Source organism: Salvelinus alpinus, chromosome 7 (genome assembly GCF_045679555.1).
Source record: "Salvelinus alpinus chromosome 7, SLU_Salpinus.1, whole genome shotgun sequence".
Taxonomy (NCBI): domain Eukaryota; kingdom Metazoa; phylum Chordata; class Actinopteri; order Salmoniformes; family Salmonidae; genus Salvelinus; species Salvelinus alpinus.
The window spans coordinates 53,911,518-53,928,491 of NC_092092.1; the positions used below are offsets into that span (position 1 = coordinate 53,911,518).

Sequence of the window (16,974 nt, forward strand, 5' to 3'; positions counted from 1 at the left end):
CTTCCAAATGTGTCGCCTCTCCAACACCATGGTATAACTGAGACTTAATTTAACCCTGCTCTTAGCCTGGCTTTATCTGGAGCCGAAATGGAGCCTTTTCGTTGCTCTGGATAGCCTCAGAGTCCTCCAAGTGCCTGGGGTCAGGGGGTATACATGTGTTTCCGTTTGTGCAGAGAAGAAGGCTGCGGAGTCATGCCTCGCCATGGGAGAAGCATGGGACAGCGTCTGAAATCAGCTGGAGCCAGCGATGTTTCCCAGGAGAAACTTTAGCCACTTCCTCCTCATGCTCCCTCACTCTACAGGGAAAAACACAACATTCCAGGGTTCGACTCTCTAAATAGATAACACATGTTCCTCTAAAGGGCTGGAAGCCAAACCACAGATCATAAAGACAGTGGTACAGTAAATGTTGAACAATGTGTCATCTGTGACAGTATCAGTGATGTTGACGTCGATTCGGTTTTCCGTTCGTGAATTTACCATCAACCACAACTCTTGGAGAATCATTATTTTCTCACTTCCTGACTTGAGGCTTTATTTGTTTCCTGAACAGGAATTGAAATTGAATCAACAAAACTAACATCAGGGTCTTCCATATAAGTTTATCTTTATCTGCCGAGTGTGAATGCAGCTGTGTCTATAACAGGAGCTAGGGTCACGGACTCACGGTCTCTCTGTGAGAGGTGGGTGGAAACACAACAGAGGTAAATACAGGTTCATTTCTAATCTGCATGTTGAACTGATGTCAATGAGAGGTCTCTGCAAAACCATTTGGACCGGCAATGTTTCCTCAGGTTGAAAAGGAGCAAAAGCACTCTTATGGAAATAAAAGTAGTTTAAATTAAACATATAACTTAATTATAATAGGAGTACAGAAGTAGCTAAACTAATCAAAGTTTGCTGTTATCTGCTATTAGCAAATCCAGATGTTGGACCAGGTTATTTTTTGTCTATCAGAATTAAAAGGCTCCCAGTACAAGTGAGCGGAAAAATACCTTTGTCATGTTATAATCTTCTCAAGTTTATTAGACCTAGTGCAACCAAACATTGGTCATCATAGATTACAATTAGATCATGATAGGACAAGGCTTGTCCACACTTCATATCAAATGTTGCCGTCAGCACAATTTCCTTCATATTAAGTGGACATTCCGGAGCTGAGAGTTTTCTGTTGTCTTATTGAGTTGCCAGTGTGTGTGTGTGTGTGTGTGTGTGTGTGTGTCAGGAGTGACAGGCTAGGAGAAGCTAATAGTGAGAGTGCTTTCATTAATGACTGACAGCTAAACAGCCAAACCATTAATAATACTTAAGCTTTCGCTTGGGGCCTGTCAGCCAAACACGAATCGATGGATCAATGCCTACACCCACACTGGCCTGCACAAACACACACTTTCTCAGTCTCTCCCCTACTGACACATATACACCAACATGCATACAAATGCACGCATATACACACACACACACACACACACACACACACACACACACACACACACACACACACACACACACACACACACACACACACACACACACACACACACACACACATGTCCTCTCCAGACTAGGTGTCCCGCTGCCCCTGGCTCTATATTACCGGACGTCTCTCCTCCTGAGGATAAGGGGTTCTAGGTGGAACACAGCGTTGATTTTTACTGGAGATTTTCTTCCCAGCATCTATCCAGGGCTAGAAGAGCTAATTAAGGGGACTGGGTCTGGATCTTTGGATCTTTGATTGGGGCGCTGGGATGTTTTGACAGGTGGGATTAGTGCGGTGTGATTAGGAGGGGGTCCGCGTCGAGCAAGCTAAGCTGCCAGTAAGCTCTGCGCCGATGCGGGGAGTAATGCCATGCATGCAGGGGAGATGGACACCCTCAGCCCCCTACGGTACCGTGTCTACTGCCTACAGAGCCCTACCTGCACTACTCTACTCAGGTGTTTGGGAAAGAGCTCACTCATGCCAGACGGACAGAGTACACTCTTAGGTTCTAGATAGAACCCTTTTAGAAAAAAAGGTGCTTCGGCTGTCCCCATAGCAGGACCCTTTGAATAACCCTTTTTGGTTCCAGGTAGAACTGTTTTGGTTCCAGGTAGAACCTTTTGGGGTTCCATGTAGAACCCTTTCCACAGAGGGTTCAACCTGGAAACAAAAAGGGTTCTACTTGGAACCAAAAAGGGGTCTCCTATGGGGACAGGCGAAAAAAAACTTTTGGAACCCTTTTATCTGAGAGTGTCGGGAATGGGGAAGTATTTAAATGACTTCATTGCATGTATTTGAACTATGTATTACTTCTGCGTATTTTGTCATTAGCATTAGGTTTCGTGGTTGTTTTGTACTTTACATTTTGTCCATCGCCATCAGCACATAGCGGAAGAAGGCTTTTGGCAAAGCTAAGACAGTTATATGGCTAGGCAGTGAACGTAGCAAACCAGGCTCATGGGTGTCTTCTCAGTGTTGCCGTTAGGCGTTAAATGAACACCTGGCTACAGAGGCTTGGTTCATGTTGTAAGTTAACAACAAACACACCAAGGTTTACTCAGCAGATGGGCTGGAATCAACTGTGGAGAGCAAAATTACCAGACAAAATAATAACAACGAACAAATGGTGTGGACAAAGACTATTGTTGGTCTGTGTGTTGGTCTGTGTGTGTGTGTGTGTGTGTGTGTGTGTGTGTGTGTGTGTGTGTGTGTGTGTGTGTGTGTGTGTGTGTGTGTGTGTGTGTGTGTGTGTGTGTGTGTGTGTGTGTGTGTGTGTGTGTGTGCACAGAGGACATATACGTTTGTGCAAGTGAGTCCAGGTGCGTATATGTGTGCTCCCATGTGTTACCCCACACACACACACACTCACACACACTCACACACACGTGCATTCCCCCGGTGTGTTTGTAATCCCTCATAGAGCCACCTCAGCAGGTGAAGAGCCTCACTAGAGAGGGGGTGACGGGCTATAGGATTAACATTATCTAAAACTCTCCAGCCTCCCAAAGTATCATCCAGCGTGCTTAAGTTAAGGTGCAGGAACCGGGGTGATTTGCATAAGTAATTAGCTAATGTGCTGTTCCATTTCTCTCCCATCTGGCTTCATGAGCCAGACCTCATTTCTCAAATTGACAGCCTGGTCTCTATCGCTAGCCACACTGCAACAAGGCGCCCACCAAATTAATTTGTCAACCTTCTCCAGTAATGGGACATTCACCTTGAAAACTCAATTTACCAGAGTCTGTCTGAGGGAAAAAGCGAGAGAATTTCCTCAAAAACACTTTGGGGAGAAAACACAACAAAAGCACGGCTGAGGTTTTGGTACATGGCGACCAAGAGAGGGTGTTGAGAGGGGTTTAACATCGCTTGTTGTTTGTATCGTATAAAGAACATCGAAACAGAGGCACAGTAAAACTGTCGGACACATCCAATAATCTACACAATAAGCTATTCATAGAGTCTGATTTTAGAACACTGGATTGGAAATAAAGGTTAGAAATTTGGCTAAAATGACCGGCAAAATTCCTTGACTCTCTCGCTCTCTCACACACACTGCGATTGTTTGTACCTGAACATCTGAATTGAGATATGATGTGTAACGGGAGCTTTTGGAGATAGAGCCCAAGGCAAGAGATTTTTCACACGCAAGTAACAAAGTAGCATTACAGATTCCTAAGGGCATGGGGTATGGACTCTTTATAATGATCACTAAAGCATTGTGGGCTCTTTCTCGCTCAGTTATTTGGTGATTTTACCCCCTGTCTCCACCCACTCCTGGTTATTCTCGTCGGCCCGAGTTGTGACAGGCATGAGCAGGGGGTGCAGGGGTTGGTGGGTGGAGGGGGCTGGCGAGAGCGATGCCAGGGCGCTCTGCTCAGGGACTAACTCAGGGAAATGGGCCAAAAAGCCAATCTAATGAAACCCCCCAAATTAATTTTCAGTCTCATCTTTAGCTGGAGGCGGTGTGGAGAGCCGGGGGAGCCTGCGCCTGTTTGTCTCTCTCTCTCTCTCTCTCTCTCTCTCTCTCTCTCTCTCTCTCTCTCTCTCTCTCTCTCTCTCTCTCTCTCTCTCTCTCTCTCTCTCTCTCTCTCTCTCTCTCTCTCTCTCTCTCTCTCTCTCTCTCTCTCTCTCTCTCTCTCTCTCTCTCTCTCTCTCTCTCTCTCTCTCTCTCTCTCTCTCTCTCTCTCTCTCTCTCTCTCTCTCATTAAATTCCTTTGTGCGCCGCGCCTGTTCCGTGCTCACTGGTGTTAAAATGGCTATTCATTTTGCCAGCTGCCACCCTGGTAGTAAAGGAGAACTGTGACTATGGCGCCAGACCTCTGGGCATAACACACACACACACACACACACACACACACACACACACACACACACACACACACACACACACACACACACACACACACACACACACACACACACACACACACACACACACACACACACACACACACACACACACACACACACACAGGTATTAGCAGTGACAGAACTGACATACAATGAAATAGCGCTAAGTAATGTAGCTAGCATAGCATCTTAGTCAAGCATAGCCCTGGCTTGATGTTAAAATCAGTCCAGCACATCCACATATTTCTCTCCGTGCCATTTAGCTGCGCCACTCCCGCGCCACACGCGTCGACCTTGGCGTTTTCCACTGGCGCGGCTGGTGCCATCTGCAGACGGCAGGCTTGGGCAGTAAAGCATCCCGACCCCAAGTTTTTGGGCCCGTTACGCCTCCACCAGGGGCCCGGGCCAGATGGCATTACCCACTAAGAGGGTTTTACTGCAGCTAAAGACGACCGGGCAGAGCCTGCCCGCCTCCCTCCTCCCTGCTTGCTGTGCCAAATGTGCCCCCCTCTACCACCCTCGCCAACCCACCCAATATTTCAGTCATGATTATCCGGCACCAGACAATCCTTTAAAAGCCAAAAGGACATAACTGGCATAACTGCAACACAGCAAGAACCTGCAGCTGCTGGGATATGAGCAGACTTTCTTATTAAGCTGCAGAGGAAAGTCCAACTTGTGTTTCACTGGGTTCTGAAACTCCCAATGAAGACAGAGTGCTCAGAAACCATGCTAAAACTAACTTTATAAATGTTTTTTCGATACACAAGTGTGGGCGCGTACCCATGTGGGCGGACTGACAGACATACCTACAGACATACTAGTTCAGTTGTCTACTGAACTATTTCTATTTCTATTTCACACTCTCACTCGGTGTGAGCCGAGTCATCCCCAGCACTGTAGCCATTAAGATGAAAAACAAAATATAGGAAAAATAGGGAGGGGGTGCTTTTTTACCGTATAGGAGAATAGAGCTGACGTGTCTGTGGGTTCCGAGAGGAGCTGCTGCTGGCTGCTGGGGTTGGGTAGCAAGATGTCTTTTTTTGCCAAATAGGAATTCTCTACAGTAAAACTAAGCTTGACCACATATTGGTAGCTAATATCATTCATTTGCATCCTGGTTGCCCAATGAAAATATTGGTTACTGTGACAGAAACAAAGATGTAACGTCTAAGTCTCAACTGCTATAATGCCTGTATAAGAGTGCGTAACAAAAATAACAATTATGCAAATCGGTTCATGTTCAACCTAAATGAGTTCTAAAGACATTTGGAGCGTGTGTGTTTGAACGTGTGCATGTTCTCATTGGGTTTACCCAGCTCCTTCCCAGTGTACCAGTGGTCCCAGGCTCTGATTAGAGGATTAATAGAGGGCCTGCTGAGCTGAGGAGCTCTGTGTATTGACTGCAGGGAACACACTCCGCTCCCAAAATCCCTCCTCCCCAGAGCCCCTGCCTTAAACCTCCACTCTGCCCTCCGCTCACCAGTCTACACCTGTGTCTGTGTCTGTGTGTGTCTTTGTTTTTTGATTGAATGTGTGTATGTGCGTGTGTGGTAGAGGTAAAATGCATCCAGTGTTTGTGAATACTGTCAGGGCGTGCTACAGAGGCTGCTCTGCTCACTGGACTTTACATCACCAAGTAGTAGGGTGGGAGGTTTTTGGACTCTGCTTCATGACATGATTGATTTTCTTTCAGCGAGTCAACCATAGAGGTCTCCCCAGGAGATCTGAGCTGGGGGTGGAGGTCGGGAGAAACTAGAGTGATAGGTGCGTGTGTGTGTGTGTGTGTGTGTGTGTGTCGGTCTGTCATTTTCCTTATTTCATCATCATCATTATTATAATCAATATAAGTACTACTAGCTTTGTATGAAGCTGTTATTGTCGACATAAGCAGCGATGCTATTTAAACAATAATAACATTTTCAATTATTTCATCTTTTCATTAATGCTAAAGTACTTTGGAGTATCCATCTGTACTCATGTAGTACAGTACACTAGAGCCTGTCTAAGTATTGTGTATAGTGTCTGCCATGCTCCCAAAACGAAAGGCTACTCTGCACTATTTTGCCTCTCAGATCCCAATGATCAATGTCTTACAAGACGACATGTTTGCACTAAGGGGCACAAAGCCCGTGTTGGAGCCCAGATCGCTGAAGCAGACGGACGAGACGCAGCGCAGACAAATTACTCCGCTTAACCCAATCCCGGCACATGTAGCACATCTCTCCCTAGATTTGTCAAGGCTTCGTCCTCTGTCAGCTATTATCCACTTTATTTCATTCTAGGGATCAAATTTGTATCCAGTTAGGCCTCTCATCTCTAACTCAAAGGGAATAAATAAAACTAGACTTTATTGCGCAGCACCCTGAAACAAGAAAAGGGGGGAACGGGAGAAGAAAAAAAGAGAAAAAAATCTCCAATTAATTCGGATCAAGTCAATAACACTGTAATATTTATGAAGGCTGGAAGCCAGCCTGCCCTAAAACCCAAACTCCAGCAATCCTGAATTATAAATTGGTATTGATTTGTGTTGTGGGTGAGTGTGTGCACGGCGTGTGTGTGTGTGTGTGAATCCCTTTGTGAAGAGGGATAAATGTGTAGACAAGATGGCTTAAGATCTACTGTATATATGGGTTTGATACGTTTCTTTAAGTGTTTCTAAGCGTTTGTCTATATGTTTATGACTGAGTGCATTCTGTATGAGTGCATGTTATTGATACTGTAGCCAATCCATTTAGTGTGTTATGTCTGTGTTTTTTGTGTGTGTTATCATGTCTATGTGTGTGTGTGTGTGTGCGTGGTGAAAGCAATAGGGTCTCATCCTGCCCTGGCGTCAGAGTTGCATCAAATATAGATGATCCTGCATCCCCTGCGAGATATGTACACAGTGCATAACAAAGTGTTGATTCACACACACACAAAGAGCCAAACCTTAGAAACAACAGGATTTCAACTGTCATTACCCACCACCGCTAACAAACTCAACTTGGTAGGCAACCTATAGTGTGAACACTGTATAGAATTCCAGTCTGTGCAATAAAGATATAATATGATAGTTTGGTTTATGATTGATCAACTGCCTCCCTAACTGTTTTCTCCCCAGTTAAAATGTCTTTGGGAGATTCCGCAATTACTCTTTCACATGAGCATATCATCTCTCGGTGAAATGTTTCTATGTAATATCACTGGTGGATTTGTTTTGTGATGTTATTCTGCGTGGTTTGACGAGTTAGGACCTATGAGAGGTAAGTGTAAGAGATATAAACATTGGGAAACACTTTGTGTGCGTCCTCTCATAGTTTGTAAGCTGATCATCAATTCTAATTCCTTGGATGGCGTCTGTGGTGCGATGATCCTGTGCGCCGGTGTTACCGATGAGCCCTGTGGACTCGGACTGTTTACGGTGATGTAATGGATCTCCTCGACTTCCCCCTGTGTGCTCGCTCTCTCTCGCTCTCACTCTCTCGTGGCCGGCCCCTCTCCTGCGACCCTCCTCATATCAAATCTCGGAATCTTTATATATAAATCAATACCCTCTTAATCTGCTCCTCTTTGTCCCTGCCTCCCTCCATCCATCCCTCTTTTCCTCCGTCCTCCTCCTCCCCCATCCTGTCTCATTCCCACTCCCTCACGCCACGACTCTTCTCCATCCAGCCACCCCCCCCCCAACTCCGCCACCTCTCCCTCCCTCCTCATCCACACCACCACTTTTCTCCACTCAGCCACCCCCCCCAACTCATCCCTCCTCATCCACACTCTTCTTTTCATCCATCCAGTGATTCACTCCCTCCTTTCCTTCTTCCCTTGAACTGCTGTGGCTGGTTCGGGCATGCCGCGTCCAGATTGCATCCTCACACTACGAGAAAAAAAAAACCCAAAGGCTGATAAACGAAACCTGCTTGCTGATGAAACGAACTACCCTCCATTGCAGACTGACCTAAATAATCTGAGTGGTTGTTCCCCATGTTAGATATTCATAAAGATGAACGTATGCTCCAGCTATGAAGGTTAAGTGTCTTGCTCAAGGGTGAAAACCAACAACAGGCAACTCTTATTTTCAAGTTAGACAACGTTTCAAGAGCTATACTGTATATCAGGGGTGTTAAAAAACAACCTGTGGGCTGTGAGCTGTTATGAATGGTTATAGCAAGCATGCATTATGAACAAGCAGCTCTAATCCTACATCAAATTGCCTCCTCACATCTGTTTGGCAGGACTGGGCTCATGGATGGACCGACTTAATTAGCCACACCACACTCCTCCTCCTGATTAAACCACCCGAGTGTGTGTGTGTGTGTGTCAGTGGGGTTTGGAGGGAATGGAGGGTTATCTGTGCATTCTTAATTGGGGAAACACTCGGGTGATTAGCGTGCGAGAGAGAGAGAGACCATTGTGGGGGAGGGGAGTTGGCCGATATCAAAGGTGAATACATTCATGATAGGAAGATGCTGCTGCCCCATGGTTTCACAATCAGCTGAGTTGAAGATGGGGGGGGGGGCGCTATCTTCCATGGCACATATATCAATGGGCAGGACAGAGCCAAACCACATATTGGGTTGAGGTAAAGGACTGGGAAGGGAGGAGCAGGTGGGTGGTTGGGGTGCGAAGGCATCCCAGCTAAGCCTGGGCTGTTGAGTCGATGGTGGGGCTGGGAGTGGAGGGCTCGGCGAGGGGTCCCCGGCGGTGTTTACAGATTACATCCCACCCCGTGTTGGCTCTTTGAAAGCCACAGGAGGCAGTGGTATGTCAACAGCAGGATCAACAAACAGGGATCGATAGCTTTTCTCTCACCGACGAGTAGTAAGGGGATAACGGCAGCATTAGTGACAAGCAGGCACTGGAGGGGGGGGCAGGAGGGCTTAGCGGCTGGCAGGTCTTGGTAGGGGGGCCCTGTCAGGACTAGGGATTTTCCCAGTTCCCATGCCCCCACATGGAGCACTACTCTGGGTGGAAAGGTGGATTGGAGTCGGTGCCTGGGAGGCGTGGCTGGATCTGTTTGTGAAGAGAGTCAGTGTGTCGATGGGTGGGTTCCAATTAGGGCTCAATCCCATTTCAGTTAACTATACCTATCCAGAACATTCAGATCCACAACAGAGAGTAAACAAGGACAGAGGTAAGGGGAATGAGTTACTATCCTAAAACAAATGGTGAATGATATCTTTTCCCCTCTGGTGAATAGGTTTATGGGCAACCTTGGGCCAGTGCACACTTCGCAGCGCATCACATCAGCCATGCTCAGCCCCGGGGGCCCGCTGGAGGCCCTGGCTCCACCCCGGCCTGATGGAACCACCCAGACGGATATTACCACAGGCTGTGAACGCTAAGACAGGTAGCGAAACACCCCTTCTGTTCCCAACCGCCTGCCAACAGGGTGACTTGGCAGCTTCCGAGCCCCCGTTCAACAGAGGGAGAGTGAAGTGTGTTATACTCACAGAGCCTTTGGGTTTTAAGGGACTGGAAAACCCTCCTCTGAATGGTAAATGGAGGATGATTGTTTAATGGCAACATCTGTAGTTGAATAACTGCTCGAGGAGCTTCAACCTCCTTGAGGAAAATGCAAAGATTCAATAAGTTGGAGAGTCATGCAGGTTGGATACGAGTAGTAGTTCTCCTCGGGGAATCAAAGCCAAGAGAGAGGTAGGAATAATGACCTGTTTTTGTGGGAGCATTGTTCACCAGAGGCAGCTAGTCGTATCATATCATCCCGGGGTCGAGTGCGACCGTGGCTGTGATTGTGTGGTTTTCTATTTGGGGGAGCTGTAGTGTGTGTGTGTGTGTGTGTGTGTGTGTGTGTGTGTGTGTGTGTGTGTGTGTGTGTGTGTGTGTGTGTGTGTGTGTGTGTGTGTGTGTGTGTGTGTGTGTGTGTGTGTGTGTGTGTGTGTGTGTGTGTGTGTGTGTGTGTGTGTGTGTGTGTGTGTGTGTGTGTTGGAATAGATACCCTGCTGAAAGGCGAGAGGGGTGAACCACAAACACTGGCGCTGATATTTCCCTCTTACCCTGTGGAGCAGTCGTCAAGGTCATCTGGGCTAACCCTGACACAAGCACATAAATATATGAGCACACACACACTAACACATTTATACACACACAAAGTAGAAGACGAGGAGCAACTAGAAGGTGTAAGGTAATGTGGCTAGCTACTGTATAATTTGAATTAAGGAGAAGAGACAACAAACAACTTCACGTTGGGAGTTTTTGCATCTCTTAGCAGACCCCGAGGGGTGGCAGTCATTGGATAAGATTACAGGACTGTAAACACACTGCAGGTACCTCACACACATACACGCCTCACTGTGGCAACCGACCCCATTTCCCCTGTCCCCAGTGCTAGTCTTGCCACCATCGGTCAGCAGACCAAACAAATTTCTTGCCAAAATAGAACATAAATCTATAGCCCGAGAGGATGACGTCTACCTCTCTCTCTCCTTCTCTTAAAGACCATTTGGTTTCCTGAAAGTCGTGAAGGAGCAGCGGTAGGCCGTCCCCCCTTGTGTGAGGGACGGGATATACTGAATAATTCAACCAGAAGACCAGGCCACCAACAGTCCCCCATCCATATTTTACACCTACACCACAGTCTCTGACCCCCCCACCCCCTGAACACGCTCACTCCCCCCAACCACCACCCCTGATATAGCCTAACTGCACCTGTCTAAGGCCGAAACACAAAAGATACCACAAAGCAACGCTACCCACAACGCAAAACCAGACAAGGTGACCTCCATAATGCCTATGTGATAAAAAGCCGTTAAAACAACGTCGACACGGGGGCAACTGCCTTCAATAACATACATAAAGCCCAATGCAAAATCATGTAATAGCAGTTGTCCCCTTGTACCCATAACCTGTCTCCTCAAAACATAACCCCGGAAAAACAACCCATAAAATCTGACAACGATCCCATCCCAATCTGGCAACCCCTTCCTCTCTCTCGGCCCTGACTCATCCCACCATCCCACTCCCCAACCTGGCAATCCCTTCCTCTCTCTCGACGCTGACTCATCCCACCATCCCACTCCCCAACCTGGCAATCCCTTCCTCTCTCTCGGCCCTGACTCATCCCACCCCCCAACCTGGCAACCCCTTCCTCTCTCTCGGCCCTGACTCATCCCACCATCCCACTCCCCAACCTGGCAACCCCTTCCTCTCTCTCGGCCCTGACTCATCCCACCATCCCACTCCCCAACCTGGCAACCCCTTCCTCTCTCTCGGCCCTGACTCATCCCAACATCCCACTTCCAGAACCTCATCTTTTTTTCTTCTTTCAATTTCTACCCGGGCTGCCGAGTAATGTCCTGCTTTTATTGTAAATCTATACTCTTAATCTGGCCGGCTCTGATGTGCTCGCTGGCCGATCAATAGGCTGCGATTGCTGGAAAGAGTCCGGGGAGGCTGATAACCCCATCACCCCCCGTAGAGTTAACCCTCACTGGAGGTTGTCAGTCAGTCCAGCGCCTGGAAACATGCATGCATACACACATAAATATTGGTGTTTGCTAATACCCGTCCACACAGATTGAGTGTACAAAACATTAGGAACATCTGCTCTTGCCATGACAGACTGACCAGGTGAGTCCAACTAAAAGCTATGCTCCCTTATTAATGTCACTTGTTAAATCCACTTCAATCAGTGTTGATGAAGGGGAGGAGACAAGTTAAAGAAGGATTTTTAAGCCTTGAGACAATTGAGCCATTGATTGTGTATGTGTGCCAGTCAGAGGGTGAATTGGCAAGACAAAAGATTTAAGTGCCTTTTAACTGGGTATGGTAGTAGGTGCCAGGCGCACCAGTTTGAGTGTGTCAAGAACTGCAATGATGCTGGGTTTTTCACATCTGTATCAAGAATGGTTCACCACCCTAAGGACATCCAGCCAACTTGATACAACTGTGGGAATCATTGGAGTCAACATGGACCACAAGCATTTCGCTACACTAACATGAACATCTGCTAACCATGTGTATGTGACAAATAAATTTGATTTGACCAGCATCCCTTTTGACATCTTGTAGTCCACGCCTCGATGAATTGAGGCTGTTCTGAGGGCAAAAGGGGGTGCAACTCAATATTAGGAAGGTGTTCCTAATGTTTTGTACACTCAGTGTATATCCACACGTTAACAGATGTCTGCACCTGATAGATGACATGACTTTTGCTTTAAATCTACGGTGTAATACTGATCATATGAAAAACGAGGAGGCTTCAATATATACAGTATATGAGATCTATTTCCAGGAGAGCTTTCATAACTCCCCATCGACCGGTCCAACCAATGATGGACAGCTTCCCAAGCCACTCATAAACAGTAACCGACACCAACAGAGACAGCCCTAAACAAATGTCCATTGACAGACTGTAGGGGATGGCAAGTGGTTAGTACTATAGAACAGATCATGGAAAGCTATGAGGGGTGGGGGGTGGGGAGAGAAGGGTATGACTCCCATGTCCAGCAGATCCATTAAGGTAAGAGGGTGAAGGGAGATAGGGGAGATAGGAGGAGACAAGGAGGGGTTAGGGCCCGTGTGGTCTATACTGAGTAATTAGCCACTGGTCCCCCAGTAAGCTCTGACAGTCTCTGGGAATTTATGGTCCCACTCATGGAACTGGCCCGGCCATCTAATTGCAATATTAGCTTGTAATAACACCTGTTTTAATGGCCACAAGCCAATATTTCACCACGCCCCATTGGGGCTTTCTGCTTGCCTCGGCACGATTTCCCCCATTAAATGGCAGCACTGGAAACAAACCGCTTCCTGGTTTTAGATGGAGGTCCCACCTCAGAGTGCAACCTCCATTTTGTCTGCCAACCAAATGTATCCCCTACCCATCCCTTATGCTGGTTATAGGCGCAAGTGTGTATGTCCAATGTGATAGGTCATAGAGAAGGCATGTAAGACGTGCATAAGACATGAGTAATGTATAATGATCACGAGAGAAAGAGGACAATGTCACCACACCAAACGAAATAAAGTTCCTGCAATTTCAGCATTTTATATTCAAATGCTTGCTATATAGGGAGTGTGTGTGTGCACTTGCATACATTTAATCACGTGTGTGTGTGCGCGCGCGTGTGTGTGTGTTAGTGTTTATCAGCAATAATCCGAGGAGAGGTGGTAAAAGATGCAGAGCAGAATCAGAGTTTGATTTACAGGGTCTACGGATCATTTGAAACAGAGGCGCTTGTGTGTGTGTGTGTGTGTATGTGTATGTGTGTGTGTATGTGTGTGGGGCAGGGGCCATGAATTGCCGGCATTAACCACTTTACAGTGGCGACTGATAGGGGTGATTTGCATCGCGGGTCACCAATAGCAACCCTCCACCCACCCTGGCTAACTGTTTTATCTGTTGGTTAAGTAGCTTGAGGCTGCGTCCCCATAAATCCTGTATCTCTTAATAGGGCACTAAAATGCAGTGATATGGGCCGTCCGGCACTAAATCATGAGCCAGGCTTGTCGCTGGTAAACATTTTGGAATTGTTTGGGTGGGGTGTAACGAGCGTAGCGATGTAGCGGGAGGGTGGAGGAGGGGGGGGGGGGGGTGACCACTGACACACACACTCTAGTTGAGGATGATGTGGCACAGGGACATTCCTGCAGATTTCTACCTGAGGATATGCCTATTGGGACTGGATATGTATTTGTGTGATGCAAGCAAGTGTGTGTGGTGTGTAGTCCTGCATGTATGCGGCAGTGGAGGCTCCTCAGAAGAGGAAGGGGAGGACCATCCTCCTATCCTTTTTGATAAAACTATACTAAATATATTCACGTCACCAAATAATTGATTAAAACACACTGTTTTGCAATTAAGGTCTATAATAGCCTCAACAGCACTCTGTAGGCAGCTAGTTTCCATCCTCCTCTGGGTACATTGACTTCAATACAAAACCTAGGAGGCTCATAGTTCTCAACCCCTTCCATAGACTTACACAGTAATTATGACAACTTCCAGAGGACGTCCTCCAACCTATCAGAGCTCTTGCAGCATGAACTGACACTTTGTCCACCCAATCAAAGGATCAGTAAATATATCTAGTACTGAAAGCATAAGCTACAGCTAGCTAGCACTGCATAAAATGTGGTGGGTAGAGAGAAAGAGAATAGTTGAGCAGTTTTAAACATATTAATTTCTTCAAAATGAAGGAGAAGCAAGAGAGATATTTTTTTTTTTATCTCACATTCACTTAGCTAGCAAATGCAGCTAGCTAGTTTAGGCTACTCAAACTATCGACTCAAACAGGGGGATTCTATGTTAGCTAGTTGGCTATGACTATCCAACACCACAACACTGGAACTCTTCCAAGTCAAGGTAAGCTTTCAGTTTGACTAATTTATTGCCACCGGGGCCCACCGGTGTAACTGCTGAACTGCTTACTGACTATACACTGTAACGTTACTGCATGATTGTAGTGGGTTTACTAACGTGTTAGTTCTATTAGCAACTGTATGTTGACAATGACATTATTTTAGCTAATATGGTGACAGCGATTTAGGCTGTGTGTAGCGGTTATGATATGGTTTGGCTTGGAAAGTTATTTTTTTCCTGGTCACAGCTGATGTGTTGTGCACTGAAGTCCACAAGCGAAGGGAAAAGGTGAGAGGAGGAGAGCGCAGAAGGAATACAACGTGGCTGAAGGAATACAACGTGGCTGCTATGAAAGTGAACTGTGTTGATGTGTGATCAGTGGTGTATTCATTCCGCCGATTCTGTTGAAAAACAATTCTTAAACGGAAGCAAACAGAACAAACATACCTGAATTTGTCCAATAGAAGCTCTCGTTTGCAACTGTTGGACTAATGATTACACCCTAGATCAGCTGGATGAAGGCAATGACCTGTGTGCACCTATGTTGTAAACTTTCATTCACAGGCTAGGTTGTTGCAACCTCATGATGGGTATCGGGAATATTTGAGTATCATGTAGTAGCCTAAACCTATCGATGTTACATTGAACTGGGTGAATGGAATATGAATGACAGTCATCCAATATGCTGTAATAGAAATAAGGCCATGCTCATTAAAAAAATAATAGTCCTCCCTTATTTTAAACGACACCAATCATCACTGGGGTGTCTGTGTGTTTACTGGTTGAAAGTATCATCATTGTAATCGTATATTCTCAGAGTTGGGTAGATTACTTTCTAAATGTAATCCGTTACAGTTACTAGTTACTTGTTAAAAATTGTAATCGGTAACATAACCTTTTGATTACCCAAACTCAGTAACATAATCTGATTACTTTCAGCTACTTTTAGATTACTTTCCCTTTAAGAGGTATTAGAAGGACACACAAATTAATATCACCAATTGAACGACATCTATTGCAGGATAAATCAATGTTAGAGTTTACATAGTTGGCCTTAAATGGAGGTTGTATTTTACTTTATGGGTTGGTTATGTAGGCTTCTTCTAACCCATTGCTTTCTACTACGGATAATAATATATTAGCTAGGTAATATCTTTACATTAAAAACCAAAGTCTGACAGATTTGATCTTGATCTTCAAGAATAGGACTTGGAAATATGGAAATATAGATTAGCCAAATTGTTTTACATAAGCATAATATTTCTGAGTCGGGGTCTCAGCTTACTGTTGAGAGTTAGAATAGTAGAATACACAGGGTGCAATTTAGAAATGTGGTTGTGCATCAGCAGTTTCTCTGTTGTTATGTCAGTTACTGATAGTCACTCAATTAGCCATGTCAGCTAACAATTTTTAGATTTGTAAAATAGTCTAGCCTGCTATCTAAACTTGTATTAATCATGGCCGAATACTGACAGTCCACACAGGGCATGTGCCCAGGGGCCCTGACCTCGAGGGGGCCCCCATTGATGTTGTTAGTCACTGTCACTCAGATATCATTAACATGGCATGAGTCATAGCAAAATGTGTAGAATTGCAGGTAATTAGCTTTCTCTCTGCTGTCAAGAGGGGGACGACTAAAGTGTTTTGCCCACGAGGTGGGGGGGGCCCTCATCCAAATCTCACTTGGGGCCCTCAAAAGGCTAGGGCCGGCCCTGAATCAGTTACCCAACCAAGGCAGGGCCCCCCAGTTACCCACATGGGCCCCCTACCTCCTCTCCTCCCCCCATCTGATGATTAGCAGAGCGGCAGCATGTCATTTACACTCATTGACAGCGGGCTCCTGTGGTTGGCGGTTGCAGTCAAAAAAGTCTATACAGCACTATACAGCTGTTGCAAGAGCTCATTTTTCACTGGCTGTCCACTGGTCGCAAAAACAATGATTGATAGGCAGCTTAAGCTTCTTCAATTTAACCATTATTTGGATAAAATACACAAATACAATTGTAAACAGCCATCCACAACCACCATAATCCGAAGCCTAAGGCGCAAATAGCTAAATGAGAGAGCAGTAGTGTGATTCACATCAATGCGAGATGTAAATAAGTGATATCCGTATCGCCCGTAGGCTACACCACTGCTTTCGTCCTCCAAACGTTTATTCAAGTTGGATAATCTTTGGATGCCAACAGCAGTCACACCATTGGAAGACATAGCTTGGACTGTAGCCTACAAAAGACTATTCCTGCTCTGTTCACGCGATCCATCAAACACATTTGGTGTCAATCATAGTGGTCACTAACTTGTGGTCAGACTCGCTCAGGAAGAACTTTTTCAATGCTGATTC

At 46.1% G+C, this 16,974-nt stretch overlaps 1 protein-coding gene across 8 annotated transcripts in view; it reads right to left on the bottom strand.

Annotated features, from left to right (window-relative positions):
• LOC139581194 (transcription factor COE3-like) overlaps nt 1-16,974 on the bottom strand; it is a 91,895-nt gene that overhangs the window by 52,194 nt on the left and 22,727 nt on the right. The window lies entirely within an intron of this gene.